We start from the raw sequence: 20,975 nt of genomic DNA on the forward strand, positions 1-20,975 counted from the left end.
CGAAGGATCCTAAATGCCATTTTCCCTTGATCGTCTCTGCGAGAAGTCGCTGTTACCAAGCTCTTTGAACGGGTGAGTCTTTTGTTTTTTATCCCATTTGTAGGTCCAACATGGCCCGTGGCGTTTCCCTGCAGCCGATTGCACCGCTGTGCACGGAGCGCTTCAGACGGGTATGTATGTTGCTGTTGTTTCCGTGTAAAAGTAAGCCATTTTGTTTATTTAGGCTAATCTTATGTTTGTTATCTTTTTTGTAGGTCCAACATGGCCCTTGGTGTCTTCCTGCAGCGATGTGCACCGCTGTGCACGGAGCCGTTCCGACCCGCGGCTGTTTTGCAGATTGAGGTGAGCTATCTTTTCAATTTTAATAATCTTATGTTTCTTATCTTTTTTGTAGGTCCAACAAGGCCCGTGGCGTTTCCCTGCAGCCGATTGCACCGCTGTGCACGGAGCGCTTCAGACGGGTATGTATGTTGCTGTTGTTTTCGTCTAAATGTAAGCCATTTTGTTTATTTAGGCTAATCTTATGTTTGTTATCTTTTTTGTAGGTCCAACATGGCCCTTGGCGTCTTCCTGCAGCGATGTGCACCGCTGTGCACGGAGCGGTTCCGACCCGCGGCTGTTTTGCAGATTGAGGTGAGCTATCTTTTCAATTTTAATAATCTTATGTTTCTTATCTTTTTTGTAGGTCCAACAAGGCCCGTGGCGTTTCCCTGCAGCCGATTGCACCGCTGTGCACGGAGCGCTTCAGACGGGTATGTATGTTGCTGTTGTTTTCGTCTAAATGTAAGCCATTTTGTTTATTTTGGCTAATCTTATGTTTGTTATCTTTTTTGTAGGTCCAACATGGCCCTTGGCGTCTTCCTGCAGCGATGTGCACCGCTGTGCACGGAGCGGTTCCGACCCGCGGCTGTTTTGCAGATTGAGGTGAGCTATCTTTTCAATTTTAATAATCTTATGTTTCTAATCTTTTTTGTAGGTCCAACAAGGCCCGTGGCGTTTCCCTGCAGCCGATTGCACCGCTGTGCACGGAGCGCTTCAGACGGGTATGTATGTTGCTGTTGTTTTCGTCTAAATGTAAGCCATTTTGTTTATTTTGGCTAATCTTATGTTTGTTATCTTTTTTGTAGGTCCAACATGGCCCTTGGCGTCTTCCTGCAGCGATGTGCACCGCTGTGCACGGAGCGGTTCCGACCCGCTGCTGTTTTGCAGATTGAGGTGAGCTATCTTTTCAATTTTAATAATCTTATGTTTCTAATCTTTTTTGTAGGTCCAACAAGGCCCGTGGCGTTTCCCTGCAGCCGATTGCACCACTGTGGACGAAGCTGTTCAGACGGGTATGTATGTTGCTGTTGTTCGTCTAAATGTAAGCCATTTTGTTTATTTAGGCTAATCTTATGTTTGTTATCTTTTTTGTAGGTCCAACATGGCCCTTGGCGTCTTCCTGCAGCGATGTGCACCGCTGTGCACGGAGCGGTTCCGACCCGCGGCTGTTTTGCAGATTGAGGTGAGCTATCTTTTCAATTTTAATAATCTTATGTTTCTTATCTTTTTTGTAGGTCCAACAAGGCCCGTGGCGTTTCCCTGCAGCCGATTGCACCGCTGTGCACGGAGCGCTTCAGACGGGTATGTATGTTGCTGTTGTTTTCGTCTAAATGTAAGCCATTTTGTTTATTTTGGCTAATCTTATGTTTGTTATCTTTTTTGTAGGTCCAACATGGCCCTTGGCGTCTTCCTGCAGCGATGTGCACCGCTGTGCACGGAGCGGTTCCGACCCGCGGCTGTTTTGCAGATTGAGGTGAGCTATCTTTTCAATTTTAATAATCTTATGTTTCTAATCTTTTTTGTAGGTCCAACAAGGCCCGTGGCGTTTCCCTGCAGCCGATTGCACCGCTGTGCACGGAGCGCTTCAGACGGGTATGTATGTTGCTGTTGTTTTCGTCTAAATGTAAGCCATTTTGTTTATTTTGGCTAATCTTATGTTTGTTATCTTTTTTGTAGGTCCAACATGGCCCTTGGCGTCTTCCTGCAGCGATGTGCACCGCTGTGCACGGAGCGGTTCCGACCCGCGGCTGTTTTGCAGATTGAGGTGAGCTATCTTTTCAATTTTAATAATCTTATGTTTCTAATCTTTTTTGTAGGTCCAACAAGGCCCGTGGCGTTTCCCTGCAGCCGATTGCACCGCTGTGCACGGAGCGCTTCAGACGGGTATGTATGTTGCTGTTGTTTTCGTCTAAATGTAAGCCATTTTGTTTATTTTGGCTAATCTTATGTTTGTTATCTTTTTTGTAGGTCCAACATGGCCCTTGGCGTCTTCCTGCAGCGATGTGCACCGCTGTGCACGGAGCGGTTCCGACCCGCGGCTGTTTTGCAGATTGAGGTGAGCTATCTTTTCAATTTTAATAATCTTATGTTTCTAATCTTTTTTGTAGGTCCAACAAGGCCCGTGGCGTTTCCCTGCAGCCGATTGCACCACTGTGGACGAAGCTGTTCAGACGGGTATGTATGTTGCTGTTGTTCGTCTAAATGTAAGCCATTTTGTTTATTTTGGCTAATCTTATGTTTGTTATCTTTTTTGTAGGTCCAACATGGCCCTTGGCGTCTTCCTGCAGCGATGTGCACCGCTGTGCACGGAGCGGTTCCGACCCGCGGCTGTTTTGCAGAGTGAGGTGAGCTATCTTTTCAATTTTTATAATCTTATGTTTCTTATCTTTTTTGTAGGTCCAACAAGGCCCGTGGCGTTTCCCTGCAGCCGATTGCACCACTGTGGACGAAGCTGTTCAGACGGGTATGTATGTTGCTGTTGTTTTCGTCTAAATGTAAGCCATTTTGTTTATTTTGGCTAATCTTATGTATGTTATCTTTTTTGTAGGTCCAACATGGCCCTTGGCGTCTTCCTGCAGCGATGTGCACAGCTGTGCATGGAGCGGTTCCGACCCGCGGCTGTTTTGCAGATTGAGGTGAGCTATCTTTTCAATTTTAATAATCTTATGTTTCTTATCTTTTTTGTAGGTCCAACAAGGCCTGTGGCGTTTCCCTGCAGCCGATTGCACCACTGTGGACGAAGCTGTTCAGACGGGTATGTATGTTGCTGTTGTTTTCGTCTAAATGTAAGCCATTTTGTTTATTTTGGCTAATCTTATGTTTGTTATCTTTTTTGTAGGTCCAACATGGCCCTTGGCGTCTTCCTGCAGCGATGTGCACAGCTGTGCATGGAGCGGTTCCGACCCGCGGCTGTTTTGCAGATTGAGGTGAGCTATCTTTTCAATTTTAATAATCTTATGTTTCTTATCTTTTTTGTAGGTCCAACAAGGCCCGTGGCGTTTCCCTGCAGCCGATTGCACCGCTGTGCACGGAGCGCTTCAGACGGGTATGTATGTTGCTGTTGTTCGTCTAAATGTAAGCCATTTTGTTTATTTTGGCTAATCTTATGTTTGTTATCTTTTTTGTAGGTCCAACATGGCCCTTGGCGTCTTCCTGCAGCGATGTGCACAGCTGTGCATGGAGCGGTTCCGACCCGCGGCTGTTTTGCAGATTGAGGTGAGCTATCTTTTCAATTTTAATAATCTTATGTTTCTTATCTTTTTTGTAGGTCCAACAAGGCCCGTGGCGTTTCCCTGCAGCCGATTGCACCGCTGTGCACGGAGCGCTTCAGACGGGTATGTATGTTGCTGTTGTTTTCGTCTAAATGTAAGCCATTTTGTTTATTTTGGCTAATCTTATGTTTGTTATCTTTTTTGTAGGTCCAACATGGCCCTTGGCGTCTTCCTGCAGCGATGTGCACCGCTGTGCACGGAGCGGTTCCGACCCGCGGCTGTTTTGCAGATTGAGGTGAGCTATCTTTTCAATTTTAATAATCTTATGTTTCTAATCTTTTTTGTAGGTCCAACAAGGCCCGTGGCGTTTCCCTGCAGCCGATTGCACCGCTGTGCACGGAGCGCTTCAGACGGGTATGTATGTTGCTGTTGTTTTCGTCTAAATGTAAGCCATTTTGTTTATTTTGGCTAATCTTATGTTTGTTATCTTTTTTGTAGGTCCAACATGGCCCTTGGCGTCTTCCTGCAGCGATGTGCACCGCTGTGCACGGAGCGGTTCCGACCCGCGGCTGTTTTGCAGATTGAGGTGAGCTATCTTTTCAATTGTTATAATCTTATGTTTCTTATCTTTTTTGTAGGTCCAACAAGGCCCGTGGCGTTTCCCTGCAGCCGATTGCACCGCTGTGCACGGAGCGCTTCAGACGGGTATGTATGTTGCTGTTGTTTTCGTCTAAATGTAAGCCATTTTGTTTATTTTGGCTAATCTTATGTTTGTTATCTTTTTTGTAGGTCCAACATGGCCCTTGGCGTCTTCCTGCAGCGATGTGCACCGCTGTGCACGGAGCGGTTCCGACCCGCGGCTGTTTTGCAGATTGAGGTGAGCTATCTTTTCAATTTTAATAATCTTATGTTTCTAATCTTTTTTGTAGGTCCAACAAGGCCCGTGGCGTTTCCCTGCAGCCGATTGCACCGCTGTGCACGGAGCGCTTCAGACGGGTATGTATGTTGCTGTTGTTTTCGTCTAAATGTAAGCCATTTTGTTTATTTTGGCTAATCTTATGTTTGTTATCTTTTTTGTAGGTCCAACATGGCCCTTGGCGTCTTCCTGCAGCGATGTGCACCGCTGTGCACGGAGCGGTTCCGACCCGCGGCTGTTTTGCAGATTGAGGTGAGCTATCTTTTCAATTTTAATAATCTTATGTTTCTAATCTTTTTTGTAGGTCCAACAAGGCCCGTGGCGTTTCCCTGCAGCCGATTGCACCACTGTGGACGAAGCTGTTCAGACGGGTATGTATGTTGCTGTTGTTCGTCTAAATGTAAGCCATTTTGTTTATTTAGGCTAATCTTATGTTTGTTATCTTTTTTGTAGGTCCAACATGGCCCTTGGCGTCTTCCTGCAGCGATGTGCACCGCTGTGCACGGAGCGGTTCCGACCCGCGGCTGTTTTGCAGATTGAGGTGAGCTATCTTTTCAATTTTAATAATCTTATGTTTCTTATCTTTTTTGTAGGTCCAACAAGGCCCGTGGCGTTTCCCTGCAGCCGATTGCACCGCTGTGCACGGAGCGCTTCAGACGGGTATGTATGTTGCTGTTGTTTTCGTCTAAATGTAAGCCATTTTGTTTATTTTGGCTAATCTTATGTTTGTTATCTTTTTTGTAGGTCCAACATGGCCCTTGGCGTCTTCCTGCAGCGATGTGCACCGCTGTGCACGGAGCGGTTCCGACCCGCGGCTGTTTTGCAGATTGAGGTGAGCTATCTTTTCAATTTTAATAATCTTATGTTTCTAATCTTTTTTGTAGGTCCAACAAGGCCCGTGGCGTTTCCCTGCAGCCGATTGCACCGCTGTGCACGGAGCGCTTCAGACGGGTATGTATGTTGCTGTTGTTTTCGTCTAAATGTAAGCCATTTTGTTTATTTTGGCTAATCTTATGTTTGTTATCTTTTTTGTAGGTCCAACATGGCCCTTGGCGTCTTCCTGCAGCGATGTGCACCGCTGTGCACGGAGCGGTTCCGACCCGCGGCTGTTTTGCAGATTGAGGTGAGCTATCTTTTCAATTTTAATAATCTTATGTTTCTAATCTTTTTTGTAGGTCCAACAAGGCCCGTGGCGTTTCCCTGCAGCCGATTGCACCGCTGTGCACGGAGCGCTTCAGACGGGTATGTATGTTGCTGTTGTTTTCGTCTAAATGTAAGCCATTTTGTTTATTTTGGCTAATCTTATGTTTGTTATCTTTTTTGTAGGTCCAACATGGCCCTTGGCGTCTTCCTGCAGCGATGTGCACCGCTGTGCACGGAGCGGTTCCGACCCGCGGCTGTTTTGCAGATTGAGGTGAGCTATCTTTTCAATTTTAATAATCTTATGTTTCTAATCTTTTTTGTAGGTCCAACAAGGCCCGTGGCGTTTCCCTGCAGCCGATTGCACCACTGTGGACGAAGCTGTTCAGACGGGTATGTATGTTGCTGTTGTTCGTCTAAATGTAAGCCATTTTGTTTATTTTGGCTAATCTTATGTTTGTTATCTTTTTTGTAGGTCCAACATGGCCCTTGGCGTCTTCCTGCAGCGATGTGCACCGCTGTGCACGGAGCGGTTCCGACCCGCGGCTGTTTTGCAGAGTGAGGTGAGCTATCTTTTCAATTTTTATAATCTTATGTTTCTTATCTTTTTTGTAGGTCCAACAAGGCCCGTGGCGTTTCCCTGCAGCCGATTGCACCACTGTGGACGAAGCTGTTCAGACGGGTATGTATGTTGCTGTTGTTTTCGTCTAAATGTAAGCCATTTTGTTTATTTTGGCTAATCTTATGTTTGTTATCTTTTTTGTAGGTCCAACATGGCCCTTGGCGTCTTCCTGCAGCGATGTGCACAGCTGTGCATGGAGCGGTTCCGACCCGCGGCTGTTTTGCAGATTGAGGTGAGCTATCTTTTCAATTTTAATAATCTTATGTTTCTTATCTTTTTTGTTGGTCCAACAAGGCCTGTGGCGTTTCCCTGCAGCCGATTGCACCACTGTGGACGAAGCTGTTCAGACGGGTATGTATGTTGCTGTTGTTTTCGTCTAAATGTAAGCCATTTTGTTTATTTTGGCTAATCTTATGTTTGTTATCTTTTTTGTAGGTCCAACATGGCCCTTGGCGTCTTCCTGCAGCGATGTGCACAGCTGTGCATGGAGCGGTTCCGACCCGCGGCTGTTTTGCAGATTGAGGTGAGCTATCTTTTCAATTTTAATAATCTTATGTTTCTTATCTTTTTTGTAGGTCCAACAAGGCCCGTGGCGTTTCCCTGCAGCCAATTGCACCGCTGTGCACGGAGCGCTTCAGACGGGTATGTATGTTGCTGTTGTTCGTCTAAATGTAAGCCATTTTGTTTATTTTGGCTAATCTTATGTTTGTTATCTTTTTTGTAGGTCCAACATGGCCCTTGGCGTCTTCCTGCAGCGATGTGCACAGCTGTGCATGGAGCGGTTCCGACCCGCGGCTGTTTTGCAGATTGAGGTGAGCTATCTTTTCAATTTTAATAATCTTATGTTTCTTATCTTTTTTGTAGGTCCAACAAGGCCCGTGGCGTTTCCCTGCAGCCGATTGCACCGCTGTGCACGGAGCGCTTCAGACGGGTATGTATGTTGCTGTTGTTTTCGTCTAAATGTAAGCCATTTTGTTTATTTTGGCTAATCTTATGTTTGTTATCTTTTTTGTAGGTCCAACATGGCCCTTGGCGTCTTCCTGCAGCGATGTGCACCGCTGTGCACGGAGCGGTTCCGACCCGCGGCTGTTTTGCAGATTGAGGTGAGCTATCTTTTCAATTTTAATAATCTTATGTTTCTAATCTTTTTTGTAGGTCCAACAAGGCCCGTGGCGTTTCCCTGCAGCCGATTGCACCGCTGTGCACGGAGCGCTTCAGACGGGTATGTATGTTGCTGTTGTTTTCGTCTAAATGTAAGCCATTTTGTTTATTTTGGCTAATCTTATGTTTGTTATCTTTTTTGTAGGTCCAACATGGCCCTTGGCGTCTTCCTGCAGCGATGTGCACCGCTGTGCACGGAGCGGTTCCGACCCGCTGCTGTTTTGCAGATTGAGGTGAGCTATCTTTTCAATTGTTATAATCTTATGTTTCTTATCTTTTTTGTAGGTCCAACAAGGCCCGTGGCGTTTCCCTGCAGCCGATTGCACCACTGTGGACGAAGCTGATCAGACGGGTATGTATGTTGCTGTTGTTTTCGTCTAAATGTAAGCCATTTTGTTTATTTTGGCTAATCTTATGTTTTATCTTTTTTGTAGGTCCAACATGGCCCTTGGCGTCTTCCTGCAGCGATGTGCACCGCTGTGCACGGAGCCGTTCCGACCCGCGGCTGTTTTGCAGATTGAGGTGAGCTATCTTTTCAATTGTTATAATCTTATGTTTCTTATCTTTTTTGTAGGTCCAACAAGGCCCGTGGCGTTTCCCTGCAGCCGATTGCACCACTGTGGACGAAGCTGTTCAGACGGGTATGTATGTTGCTGTTGTTCGTCTAAATGTAAGCCATTTTGTTTATTTTGGCTAATCTTATGTTTGTTATCTTTTTTGTAGGTCCAACATGGCCCTTGGCATCTTCCTGCAGCGATGTGCACCGCTGTGCACGGAGCGGTTCCGACCCGCGGCTGTTTTGCAGATTGAGGTGAGCTATCTTTTCAATTTTTATAATCTTATGTTTCTTATCTTTTTTGTAGGTCCAACAAGGCCCGTGGCGTTTCCCTGCAGCCGATTGCACCACTGTGGACGAAGCTGTTCAGACGGGTATGTATGTTGCTGTTGTTTTCGTCTAAATGTAAGCCATTTTGTTTATTTTGGCTAATCTTATGTTTTATCTTTTTTGTAGGTCCAACATGGCCCTTGGCGTCTTCCTGCAGCGATGTGCACCGCTGTGCACGGAGCGGTTCCGACCCGCGGCTGTTTTGCAGATTGAGGTGAGCTATCTTTTCAATTTTTATAATCTTATGTTTCTTATCTTTTTTGTAGGTCCAACAAGGCCCGTGGCGTTTCCCTGCAGCCGATTTCACCGCTGTGCACGGAGCGCTTCAGACGGGTATGTATGTTGCTGTTGTTTTCGTCTAAATGTAAGCCATTTTGTTTATTTTGGCTAATTTTATGTTTGTTATCTTTTTTGTAGGTCCAACATGGCCCTTGGCGTCTTCCTGCAGCGATGTGCACAGCTGTGCATGGAGCGGTTCCGATCCGAGGCTCCTGCAACAGAAAAGTACGTTATTGCTTTAAAAATACTTTTTATCTCCCTTTTTTTTATGATATTGTGTTATTTATTGTATTGCCTAATAGCTGTCATTTAATTTGTAAAAAAAATGTTTGCGATATTTACATTTTTGATTTGTTTGACGAAAGTGCTATTAATAATTGAATAGGGGGAGTACTTGATTTTAATACGGCATGGGCGGGGCACGTTTATTCACGTTAACGTCATTTCCCGATCTCGTCTGGAAAGTTCTACAGGTAAGCGAGCAACTTTTGTCTGTTGATGTAATGTATTAATTATTTATTGTTACATCTACCGTTTTCATTTACAGGTAAGCCATGTTTTTTTTTTTTTAGGCTCATCTTATGTTTCTTATCTTTTTTCTAGGTCCAACATGGTCCGTCGAGACTCCCTTCAGCCGCACGCAGTTTTTCAGACAGGTATGTATGTTTTTTTTGTTTTGGATCCAAGTAAGGCATCTTTTTATAGTAGCTAATGTTATGTTTTTTCTCTTATGTTTAGGTATAACATGGTCGATGTATGTTATTGTTGTTTTCATTTACAGGTAAACCAGTTTTTGTTTTTTAGGCTCATCTTATGTTTATTTTCTTTTTTCTATGTTTAACATGGTCCCTGGATTCTTCCTGCAGCCATGTGCACCGGTAAGCACGGAGTGGTTCCGATCCGAGGCTCCTGCGACATACAGGTACGTTATTACAGGTACGTTATTTCTTTAGAAATATTTGTATCTAACTTTTTATTATATTGTGTGTTATTTATTGTATTAAATGATAACTGTTATTTCATTGGGTAAAAATGTTTTTGCGATATTTCTACTTTATTTGTTTGACGAAAGTGCTATTAGTAAATGAATACGGGGAGTACTTTATTTTAATACGGCATGGGCGGGGCACGTTGCGTTAACGTCATTTCCTGATATCTTCTCAAAAGTTCTACAGGTAAGAGAGCAACTTTTGTCTGATGTCATGTTTAACATATTTTTAGTTAGATGTACTGTTTTCCTTTACAGGTAACCCAGGTTTAGTTTTTTTAGGCTATTTTTATGTTTTTTTTCTTTTTTCTAGGTCCTACATGGTCCGTGACGTCTCCCTGCAGACAGGTATGTATGTTTTTGTTTTTTTTAGGATCCAAGTAAGGCATCTTTGTATTGTAGCTAATGTTATGTTTTTTCTCTTATGTTTAGGTCTAACATGGTCAATGTATGTTGTTGTTGTTTTCTTTTACAGGTAAGCCAGGTTTGTTTTTTTTAGGCTAATGTTATGTTTATTTTCTTTTTTCTAGGTCCAACATGGCCGGTGGCGTCTCCCTTCAGCGATGTGCACAGCTGTGCATGGAGCGGTTCCGATCCGAGGCTCCTGCGACATAAAAGTACGTTATTTCTTTAAAAATATTTTTATCTCCCTTTTTTTATGATATTGTGTTATTTATTGTATTGCCTAATAGCTGTCATTTAATTTGTAAAAACAATGTTTGCGATATTTACATTTTTTATTTGTTTGACGAAAGTGCTATTAATAATTGAATAGGGGGAGTACTTGATTTTAATACGGCATGGGCGGGGCACGTTTATTCACGTTAACGTCATTTCCCGATCTCGTCTGGAAAGTTCTACAGGTAAGCGAGCAACTTTTGTCTGTTGATGTAATGTGATGTAATGTATTAATTATTTATTGTTACATCTACCGTTTTCATTTACAGGTAAGCCATTTTTTTTTTTATTTTAGGCTCATCTTATGTTTCTTATCTTTTTTCTAGGTCCTACATGGCCCGTGACGTCACCCTGCAGGGATGTGCACCGCTGTGCACGGAGTTGTTCCGATCCGAGGCTCTTTTGGAGTTTGAGGTCAGCTATCGTTTCTATTGCAATAATCTTATGTTTGTTTCTGTCTTTTGTAGGTTCCACATGGTCCGTGGCGTTTCCCTGCAGACAGGTATGTATGTTGTTTTTTTTTTTAGGATCCAAGTAAGGCATCTTTGTATTGTAGCTAATGTTATGTTTTTTCTCTTATGTTTAGGTCTAACATGGTCAATGTATGTTGTTGTTGTTTTCCTTTACAAGTAAGCCAGGTTTGTTTTTTTAGGCTAATGTTATGTTTATTTTCTTTTTTCTAGGTCCAACATGGCCGGTGGCGTCGCCCTGCAGCGATGTGCACCGCTGTGCATGGAGCGGTTTCGATCCGAGGCTCCTGCGACATAAAAGTACGTTATTTCTTAAAAAATAATCGTATCTGCTTTTTTTATGATATTGTGTTATTTATTGTATTGCCTAATAGCTGTCATTTAATTTGTAAAAAAAATGTTTGCGATATTTACATTTTTTATTTGTTTGACGAAAGTGCTATTAATAATTGAATAGGGGGAGTACTTGATTTTAATACGGCATGGGCGGGGCACGTTTATTCACGTTAACGTCATTTCCCGATCTCGTCTGGAAAGTTCTACAGGTAAGCGAGCAACTTTTGTCTGTTGATGTAATGTGATGTAATGTATTAATTATTTATTGTTACATCTACCGTTTTCATTTACAGGTAAGCCATGTTTTTTTTTTATTTTAGGCTCATCTTATGTTTCTTATCTTTTTTCTAGGTCCTATATGGCCCGTGACGTCACCCTGCAGGGATGTGCACCGCTGTGCACGGAGTTGTTCCGATCCGAGGCTCTTTTGCAGTTTGAGGTCAGCTATCGTTTCTATTGCAATAATCTTATGTTTGTTTCTGTCTTTTGTAGGTTCCACATGGTCCGTGGCGTCTCCCTGCAGACAGGTATGTATGTTTTTGTTTTTTTTAGGATCCAAGTAAGGCATCTTTGTATTGTAGCTAATGTTATGTTTTTTCTCTTATGTTTAGGTCTAACATGGTCAATGTATGTTGTTGTTGTTTTTCTTTAAAAGTAAGCCAGCTTTGTTTTTTTAGGCTAATGTTATGTTTATTTTCTTTTTTCTAGGTCCAACATGGCCGGTGGCGTCGCCCTGCAGCGATGTGCACCGCTGTGCATGGAGCGGTTTCGATCCGAGGCTCCTGCGACATAAAAGTACGTTATTTCTTAAAAAATAATAGTATCTGCTTTTTTTTATGATATTGTGTTATTTATAGTATTGCCTAATAGCTGTCATTTCATTTGTAAAATTTTTTTGGGCGATATTTAAATTTTTATTTGTTTGACGAAAGTGCTATTAATAATTGAATACGGGGGAGTACTTGATTTGAATACAGCATGGGCGGGGCACATTTATTCACGTTAACGTCATTTCCCAATATCTTCAGGAAAGTTCAACAGGTAAGAGAGCAACTTTAGTCTGTTGATGTAATGTATTAATTATTTTGTGTTACATCTACGGTTTTCATTGACAGGTAAGCCAGGTTTGTTTGTTTTTTAGGATCATCTTATGTTTCCGTCGAGACTAAGAGAGCAACTTTTGTCTGTTGATGTAATGTTTTAAATAGTTTTTGTTAGATGTACTGTTTTCCTTTACAGGTAAACAAGGTTTACTTTGTTTGTAGGCTAATATTATGTTATCTTTTTTCTAGGTCCAACATGGCCCGTGACGTCACCCTGCAGCGATGTGCACCGCTGTGCACGTAGTAGTTCCGATTCGAGGCTCATTTGCAGTTTGAGGTCAGCTATCTTTTCTATTTTAATAATCTTATGTTTCTTATCTTTTTTGTAGGTCCAACAAGGCCCGTGGCGTTTCCCTGCAGCCGATTGCACCACTGTGGACGAAGCTGTTCAGACGGGTATGTATGTTGCTGTTGTTTTCGTCTAAATGTAAGCCATTTTGTTTATTTTGGCTAATCTTATGTTTGTTATCTTTTTTGTAGGTCCAACATGGCCCTTGGCGTCTTCCTGCAGCGATGTGCACCGCTGTGCACGGAGCCGTTCCGACCCGCGGCTGTTTTGCAGATTGAGGTGAGCTATCTTTTCAATTTTAATAATCTTATGTTTCTTATCTTTTTTGTAGGTCCAACAAGGCCCGTGGCGTTTCCCTGCAGCCGATTGCACCACTGTGGACGAAGCTGTTCAGACGGGTATGTATGTTGCTGTTGTTCGTCTAAATGTAAGCCATTTTGTTTATTTTGGCTAATCTTATGTTTGTTATCTTTTTTGTAGGTCCAACATGGCCCTTGGCGTCTTCCTGCAGCGATGTGCACAGCTGTGCATGGAGCGGTTCCGACCCGCGGCTGTTTTGCAGATTGAGGTGAGCTATCTTTTCCATTTTAATAATCTTATGTTTCTTATCTTTTTTGTAGGTCCAACAAGGCCCGTGGCGTTTCCCTGCAGCCGATTGCACCACTGTGGACGAAGCTGTTCATACGGGTATGTATGTTGCTGTTGTTTTCGTCTAAATGTAAGCCATTTTGTTTATTTTGGCTAATCTTATGTTTGTTATCTTTTTTGTAGGTCCAACATGGCCCTTGGCGTCTTCCTGCAGCGATGTGCACCGCTGTGCACGGAGTGGTTCCGACCCGCGGCTGTTTTGCAGATTGAGGTGAGCTATCTTTTCAATTTTAATAATCTTATGTTTCTTATCTTTTTTGTAGGTCCAACAAGGCCCGTGGCGTTTCCCTGCAGCCGATTGCACCACTGTGGACGAAGCTGTTCAGACGGGTATGTATGTTGCTGTTGTTTTCGTCTAAATGTAAGCCATTTTGTTTATTTAGGCTAATCTTATGTTTGTTATCTTTTTTGTAGGTCCAACATGGCCCTTGGCGTCTCCATTTTTCACGTTAACGTACTTTCCCGATATCTTCACTGAAGTTTGCGCAGGTGTCGTCCTGGTATTCGGGTCCTGTACTCTAGTTTTGCCTTAAGTATCTGATGTTTTCTGATCTTTGCCTCTTGTTTTTAACTTTTTTTTTTCTAGGTCCGACATGGCTCGTGGCGTCTCCCTTTTTCACGTTAACGTAATTTCCCGATATCTTCACTGATGTTTGCGCAGGTGTCGTCCTGGTATTCGGGTCCTGTACTCTAGTTTTGCCTTAAGTAGCTGATGTTTTCTGATCTTTACCTCTTGTTTTTAAAAATGTATATGTATGCACTGTCCATGTTCCGTTTGTGTTTGTCTGATTTATACACCCCACTGACTGTGCTGCTACGATCGACAGGTAAGTGATATATTTTAATACATTTATGCACTGTTCATGTTTTATTTGTGTAACGATTGTCTGATTTCTACAGTTCACTGAATTTACTGCTACGATCGACAGGTTAGGTGCAGAGCGCCATATTAGTAATATAAAAGAAAAATATTTTGCCACAATTTGTAGTATCATTAATTTGTGAGCTACTGTTTCAAATTATATGCCTACTGTTATGCTTGCAAGTTTACGCTCAATTTGATAACGTTTTGTTAACACGCTTGCATGCAACTGCGTTTTATTTTATTAAATTTTACACTGCACTTGCGTATTGGTTTTAATGCACGCACGACTTTGTAGTAACTGCCCAGACTACTTGGTGCCACTTTAATTCTTTTGGGAGGGTGGGACCTGTCTCTTGCATCCGCGCGCGTTCACACTCAATTCACATGTAATTGCCACATCTTGACTCGCAATAAGATACACTTCTTTCCAGACTGTCCTTTGTTTGCTAGAAGGAACCACCGCACCCAAACATTAACATACGGTTACAGGGCAACGTCAACACTACATGTGGTCTTCTTTTGGTATTTAATTCAAGCAACTGACAGGCCTTCGCGTATACTTAACACAGAATTCGCACCTCTTCACTCACAATGGAATACACTTCTTGCCAGACAGTCCTTTGTTTGCTAGAAGGAAGCACCGCACCCAAACATTAACATACGGCTACAGGGCAACATCTTACCTATTTGCTGTTTTTCAACACTACATGTGGTTTCTTTTGTTATTTAATTCAAGCAACAACACTTTTTTTTAGCTTTCGCACTATTTAAAACACACGAGCGGACTTTCGGGACAGTTCTTGGGAAAAAGCCCGACGGTATACTTCGAGAGCTGATCGATCTCTAACTAAAAACTGTAAGTAACTGCTTTCATTAAGAATAAGAGAATGCTTTCCTTTTTCCGTTTTAAATTTATTAACAAAAAATAATTCATTTAGTATATTTGTATAAATTTTAAAACTTTTACTTCTAAAATTTACGTGCACATGGCTTTTTATTAAACACTTTAAAGCATTTTAGAATATTTTTTGTCGGGAAACTTTCAACATCATGCAACTTTTGCCATATCTCATGTTCTTTAGTAGCTGCAGTGTAAGAAATGAGTGTATTTAAAAGATCTTATCATTTGTAGTAACTCCATAAAGAGTACTACCAGTGTTTGTAAAAGCATTAACAGTAAATAGCCATGCGGGAAAGAGCCCTGTCGCGTAGCTGTGGAGAGCGGGAGGGGGCATGCTGTAACCCCGGACTCTACGTAAAGCACCCGTCTCCTCGTGTGCCGTCTGTCATCATCAGTGTCCTGGGGTAACTTTTACTTTGTTTGTAAAAGCATTAACAGTAAATAGCCATGCGGGAAAGAGCCCTGTCGCGTAGCTGTGGAGAGCGGGAGGGGGCATGCTGTAACCCCGGACTCTACGTAAAGCACCCGTCTCCTCGTGTGCCGTCTGTCATCATCAGTGTCCTGGGGTAACTTTTACTTTGTTTGTAAAAGCATTAACAGTAAATAGCCATGCGGGAATGAGCCCTGTCGCGTAGCTGTGGAGAGCGGGAGGGGGCATGCTGTAACCCCGGACTCTACGTAAAGCACCCGTCTCCTCGTGTGCCGTCTGTCATCATCAGTGTCCTGGGGTAACTTTTACTTTGTTTGTAAAAGCATTAACAGTAAATAGCCATGCGGGAAAGAGCCCTGTCGCGTAGCTGTGGAGAGCGGGAGGGGGCATGCTGTAACCCCGGACTCTACGTAAAGCACCCGTCTCCTCGTGTGCCGTCTGTCATCATCAGTGTCCTAGGGTAACTTTTACTTTGTTTGTAAAAGCATTAACAGTAAATAGCCATGCGGGAAAGAGCCCTGTCGCGTAGCTGTGGAGAGCGGGAGGGGGCATGCTGTAACCCCGGACTCTACGTAAAGCACCCGTCTCCTCGTGTGCCGTCTGTCATCATCAGTGTCCTGGGGTAACTTTTACTTTGTTTGTAAAAGCATTAACAGTAAATAGCCATGCGGGAAAGAGCCCTGTCGCGTAGCTGTGGAGAGCGGGAGGGGGCATGCTGTAACCCCGGACTCTACGTAAAGCACCCGTCTCCTCGTGTGCCGTCTGTCATCATCAGTGTCCTGGGGTAACTTTTACTTTAACAAACAGATGACATTCTCTTGTGCGAAACAACTGTTCTTTCTGTAAAAATGCCCATTTGTATTCAGTAGTATAACTCGGTGACATGCTGGGTAAACTTTTGGAAATGAGCCGAAAGTAATAATATTGGTAAAGTAATAGCGCATTATTACAATCCATCCGTTTGTTAACAGATTGCACACCAAATCGTGTCTCGTTTGTGAGGGGCCACGAACGCTCATGCTACCTTACCTTGCTCGCGCATCCCCTATCTGCTTGGGGACTGTCTCCGGGGCTGACCACCTCCATAGCACCCCTCTCCAGCGCATCTCAGAGGCACAGGGCACATACATGCTGTTTTTGTACATTACACGTGCTCATCTTTTTTTGGATTAATTAAAGTAACTGACATTATTTCTTCCTTTCGCAGTATTTGAAGCACACGAGCGAACATTCTGAATATTTCATAAAAAGAAGCTAGGCCGTATACTTCAAGAGCTCATCTCTCGATTTTACAGAACTGTAAGTAACTTCATACAATGGAAAGACAGTAATGCTTTGTTTTGCATTTTTAGCCTTTTTAACTTCACTTACATTTGTTTACGAGAAATGTAACGCTGTCATACCTTTACCTTTTATTTGTCAAATTTACGCGCACTCTGTAATTTTTAAAACACTATCTTGTACTTTTAGATAATTTGTCCATTGCACCATCACTCACTGCTGCACTCTCTCCTCAGTCTAGGTGTAACATCCCTTCATTCTCTCCTCAGCCTCTCCCTGCACGGTCCCTTCAATGTTGCCCTCTCTGCTCAGACTCCCGCATCCAGGCTGCACCCATGACTCATCCACTGCACCATCACTCACTGTTGCACTCTCTCCTCAGCCTCTCCCTGCACGCTCCCTTCACTGTTGCACTCTCTCCTCGGCCTCTCCTTGCACGGTCTCTTCACTGCTGCCCTCTCTACTCAGACCCCCTCATCCAGGCTGCACCCATGACTCATCCACTGCACCTTCACTCACTGTTGCACTCTCTCCTCAGCCTCTCCCTGCACGGTCCCTTCACTGTTGCACTCTCTCCTCAGACCCCCCTCATCCAGGCTGCACCCATGACTCATCCACTGCACCTTCACTCACTGCTGCACTCTCTCCTCAGCCTCTCCCTGCACGGTCCCTTCACTGTTGCACTCTCTCCTCAGACCCCCCTCATCCAGGCTGCACCCATGACTCATCCACTGCACCTTCACTCACTGTTGCACTCTCTCCTCAGCCTCTCCCTGCACGGTCCCTTCACTGTTGCACTCTCTCCTCAGACCCCCCTCATCCAGGCTGCACCCATGACTCATCCACTGCACCATCACTCACTGTTGCACTCTCTCCTCAGCCTCTCCCTGCACGGTCCCTTCACTGTTGCACTCTCTCCTCAGAGTCTCCCTGCACCGTCCCTTCACTGATGCACTCTGTAATTTTTATAACTCTGTCTAGCACATTTCGATAATTTGTTGTAAAAAGCGTTCATTATAATGAAACTGTTGCCGTATCTAATGCTCTTTGGTAGCTGCAGTGTTTAGACGTAGTGTATTTCAAAGACCTTATCCCTCGTATAAACTCTTTAAATAGCAGCACTAGTGTTCGCAAAAACAGCCTGTAGCTTTGCTGTCAGTAGAGGGGGGGCGTGGGTGGGGGGGGGGAAAGGGCGGAGGATGCGGTAGCTACAGACTCCTTACGTAAAGCATCCGTCTCCTCGTGCGCTGTCTGCCCAATGCCACACTTCTTGAATTATTTTCTTCAAGTAACTGACATTATTTTTTATTTCCTTGTATTTCAAGCATTCGAGCGACCTTTTCTCGAGTGGTAGCCAGGCAGTATATTTCGAGAGCTGATATATCTCTGTTGCAGAACTGTAAGTAATTTTATACATTAAAAATAAGACAATGCTTGACTTTTAAGGGTTTACCTTTTTTAACTTTACTTATATTTTGACTTACGATATATGTAACAATGTTATACCTTTACATTTTATTTGCAAAATATACGTGCACCTTTTAATTTATTACACACTTTCGAGCACATTTCAATACTTTGTTTACTACGTTTGACATCGTCAACCTCTCCCTCCACCGTCCCTTCACTGCTGCAATCGCTCCTCAGCCTCTCCATGCATACTCTCCTCAACGTATACAAATGTAATCTAAATGAACGGAAAAGTGATGCAACTTTTGCCATATCTCATGTTCTTTAGTAGCTGCAGTGTAAGAAATGAGTGTATTTAAAAGATCTTATTTGTAGTAACTCCATAAAGAGTACTACCAGTGTTTGTAAAAGCATTAACAGTAAATAGCCATGCGGGAAAGAGCCCTGTCGCTTTGCTGTGGTTGAGCGGGAGGGTGGATGCTGTAACCCCGGACTCTACGTAAAGCACCCGTCTCCTCGTGTGCCGTCTGTCATCATCAGTGTCATGGGGTAACTTTTACTTTAACAAACAGATGACATTCTCTTGTGCGAAACAACTGCTCTTCCTGTAAAAATGCCCATTTGTATTCAGTAGTCTAACTCTGTGACATGCTGGGTAAACTTTTGGAAATGAGCCGAAAGTAATAATATTAGTAAAGTAATAGCGCATTATTACAATCCATCCGTTTGTCAACAGATTGCACACCAATTCGTGTCTCGTTTGTGACGGGCCACGAACGCTCGAGCACATTTCAATACTTTGTTTACTACATTTGACATCCTCAACCTCTCCCTCCACCGTCCCTTCACTGCTGCAATCGCTCCTCAGCCTCTCCATGCATACTCTCCTCAACGTCTCACTGGATCATCCCTTCAATGCTGCACTCTCTCTTCTGCCTCTTACTGCAACATCTCTTCATTCTCTCCTCAGCCTCTTCCTGCACGGTCCCTTCACTGTTGCACTCTCTCCTCAGCCTCTCCCTGCATGGTCCCTTCACTGAAGCCCTCTCTGCTCAGACCCCCTCATCCAGGCTGCACCCATGACTCATCCACTGCACCATCACTCACTGCTGCACTCTCTCCTCAACATCTCAATGGACCATACCTTTACTGCAGCACTCTCTCATTAGCCTCTCTTTGCACAGTCCATTCACTGCTGCACTCTCTCTTTAGTCTCTCCCTCAACCAACATTTCAATACTGCGCTCTCTTCATCCTCTCCCTCCACCGTCCCTTCACTGCTGCAATCGCTCCTCAGCCTCTCCATGCATACTCTCCTCAACGTCTCACTGGATCATCCCTTCACTGCCGCACTCACTCCTCTGCTTCTCTTTGCACCGTCCTTTCAATAATGCACTCTCTACTCACCTTCTCCCTGCACCGTCCCTTCACTAATGCACTCTCTGCTCAGCTACCCATTGCATTGTCTCTTCACTGCTGCACTCTCATCAACTTCTCACTGCACCATCCCTCCACTGTGGTGCTGAGAGCATAAGGCAAAGAGCATAGTGCAGAGAGCGTTGTACAGAGAGAAAGAGAGAATAAAGATTACATTAGCAAATTTGAAAAGATAACTTTTCACAAACTGTACAAAAACAGCATATCGAAACAACTTCATGCACAGTGGTGCATATCACTGCAGGGGGACGCCACGGGCCATGTTGGACCTAGACAAAAGAAAAGAAACATAAAATTAGCCTAAAAAAACAAACATGGCTTACCTCTGAACTAAAACAACAACAACATACATACCCGTCTCAACAGCTTCGTGCACAGTGGTGCACACGGCTGCAGGGAGACGCCACGGGCCATGTTGGATCTACAAAAGACTAAAAAAACATAAGATTATTGCAAAATAAAAGATAGCTTACCTCAAACGGCAAAAGAGCCGCGGATCACAACAACTCAGTGCACAGTGGTGCACATCGATGCAGGGAGATGCACGGGCGATGTTGGACCTAGAAATACGAAAATATACCTTTTCAAAAAAATTACTAAACAAAACAAAACATACAGACCGTTCAAAGGAGTACTGAGCAACTTCTTTTAGAGAGGGTCAGAGCAAAATGGCCTTTACATATCTACAGCCATTTTCATAGTTGGGTCTCTGCTGGGTCTGTGCTTTTGTTGTTCTGAGCAACACATAACGACACTCACTGTCTAAAGAACAGCAAAACTTAAAGGCCCCCAAATACACTCTCTATTATGATCTATGTATTATGCTCTCTGTATTAAACTCTCTGTACAACACTCTCTGTACAATGCTCTCTATACCACACTCTCTGGACTACGCTCTCTGTAGAATGCTATCTGTACATACACCCTCTGTACTACATACACCCTCTATACTATATACACCCTCTATACTACATACACACTCTATACTACATACACACTCTATACTACATACACTCTCTGTACATACAATCTTCATACACAATCTCTAAAACACACTCTGATACACATGATATGTATTACGCTCTATTATCTATGCTCTCTGTATTATACTCTCTGTGTTATGCTCTATGTGTTATGCTCTGTCTTACGCTCTCTGTTTTACGCTCTCTGTTTCTTACACTCTGTTTAGCACACTGTTTATACACGCTCTCTAAGATATACTCTGTTACACATTATATATATATATCACGCTCTGTTATCTATGCTTTATGTATTATGCTTTCTGTGTTAGGCTCTCTGTGTTATGGTCTCTATCTTGCGCTCTTTGTTTCTTACACTCTGTTCCTTACACCCTTTTCTTACGCTCTGTTTCTTACTCTGTTTCTTACTCTGTTTCTTACTCTGTTTCTTACTCTGTTTCTTTCTCTGTTTCTTACTCTCTGTTTCTTACTCTCTGTTTCTTACTCTCTGTTTCTTACTCTCTGTGTATTACGCTCTGTGTATTATGCTCTGTGTATTACGCTCTGTGCATTACGCTCTCTGCATTACGCTCTCTGCATTACGCTCTCTGCATTACGCTCTCTGCATGACACTCTCTGTATTA

At 43.4% G+C, this 20,975-nt stretch overlaps 1 long non-coding RNA gene across 1 annotated transcript; it reads left to right on the top strand.

The window, feature by feature from the left end:
* Positions 1-14,638: 14,638 nt before the first annotated feature.
* Positions 14,639-17,920, top strand: LOC147661051 (uncharacterized). The gene is made up of 3 exons (XR_015306038.1): positions 14,639-14,770; positions 16,453-16,544; positions 17,852-17,920. It is a non-coding gene; the product is annotated as an uncharacterized LOC147661051 (long non-coding RNA).
* Positions 17,921-20,975: the final 3,055 nt, after the last annotated feature.

This window comes from Lissotriton vulgaris, unplaced genomic scaffold (assembly GCF_964263255.1).
Source record: "Lissotriton vulgaris unplaced genomic scaffold, aLisVul1.2 SCAFFOLD_1048, whole genome shotgun sequence".
Lineage (NCBI taxonomy): Eukaryota > Metazoa > Chordata > Amphibia > Caudata > Salamandridae > Lissotriton > Lissotriton vulgaris.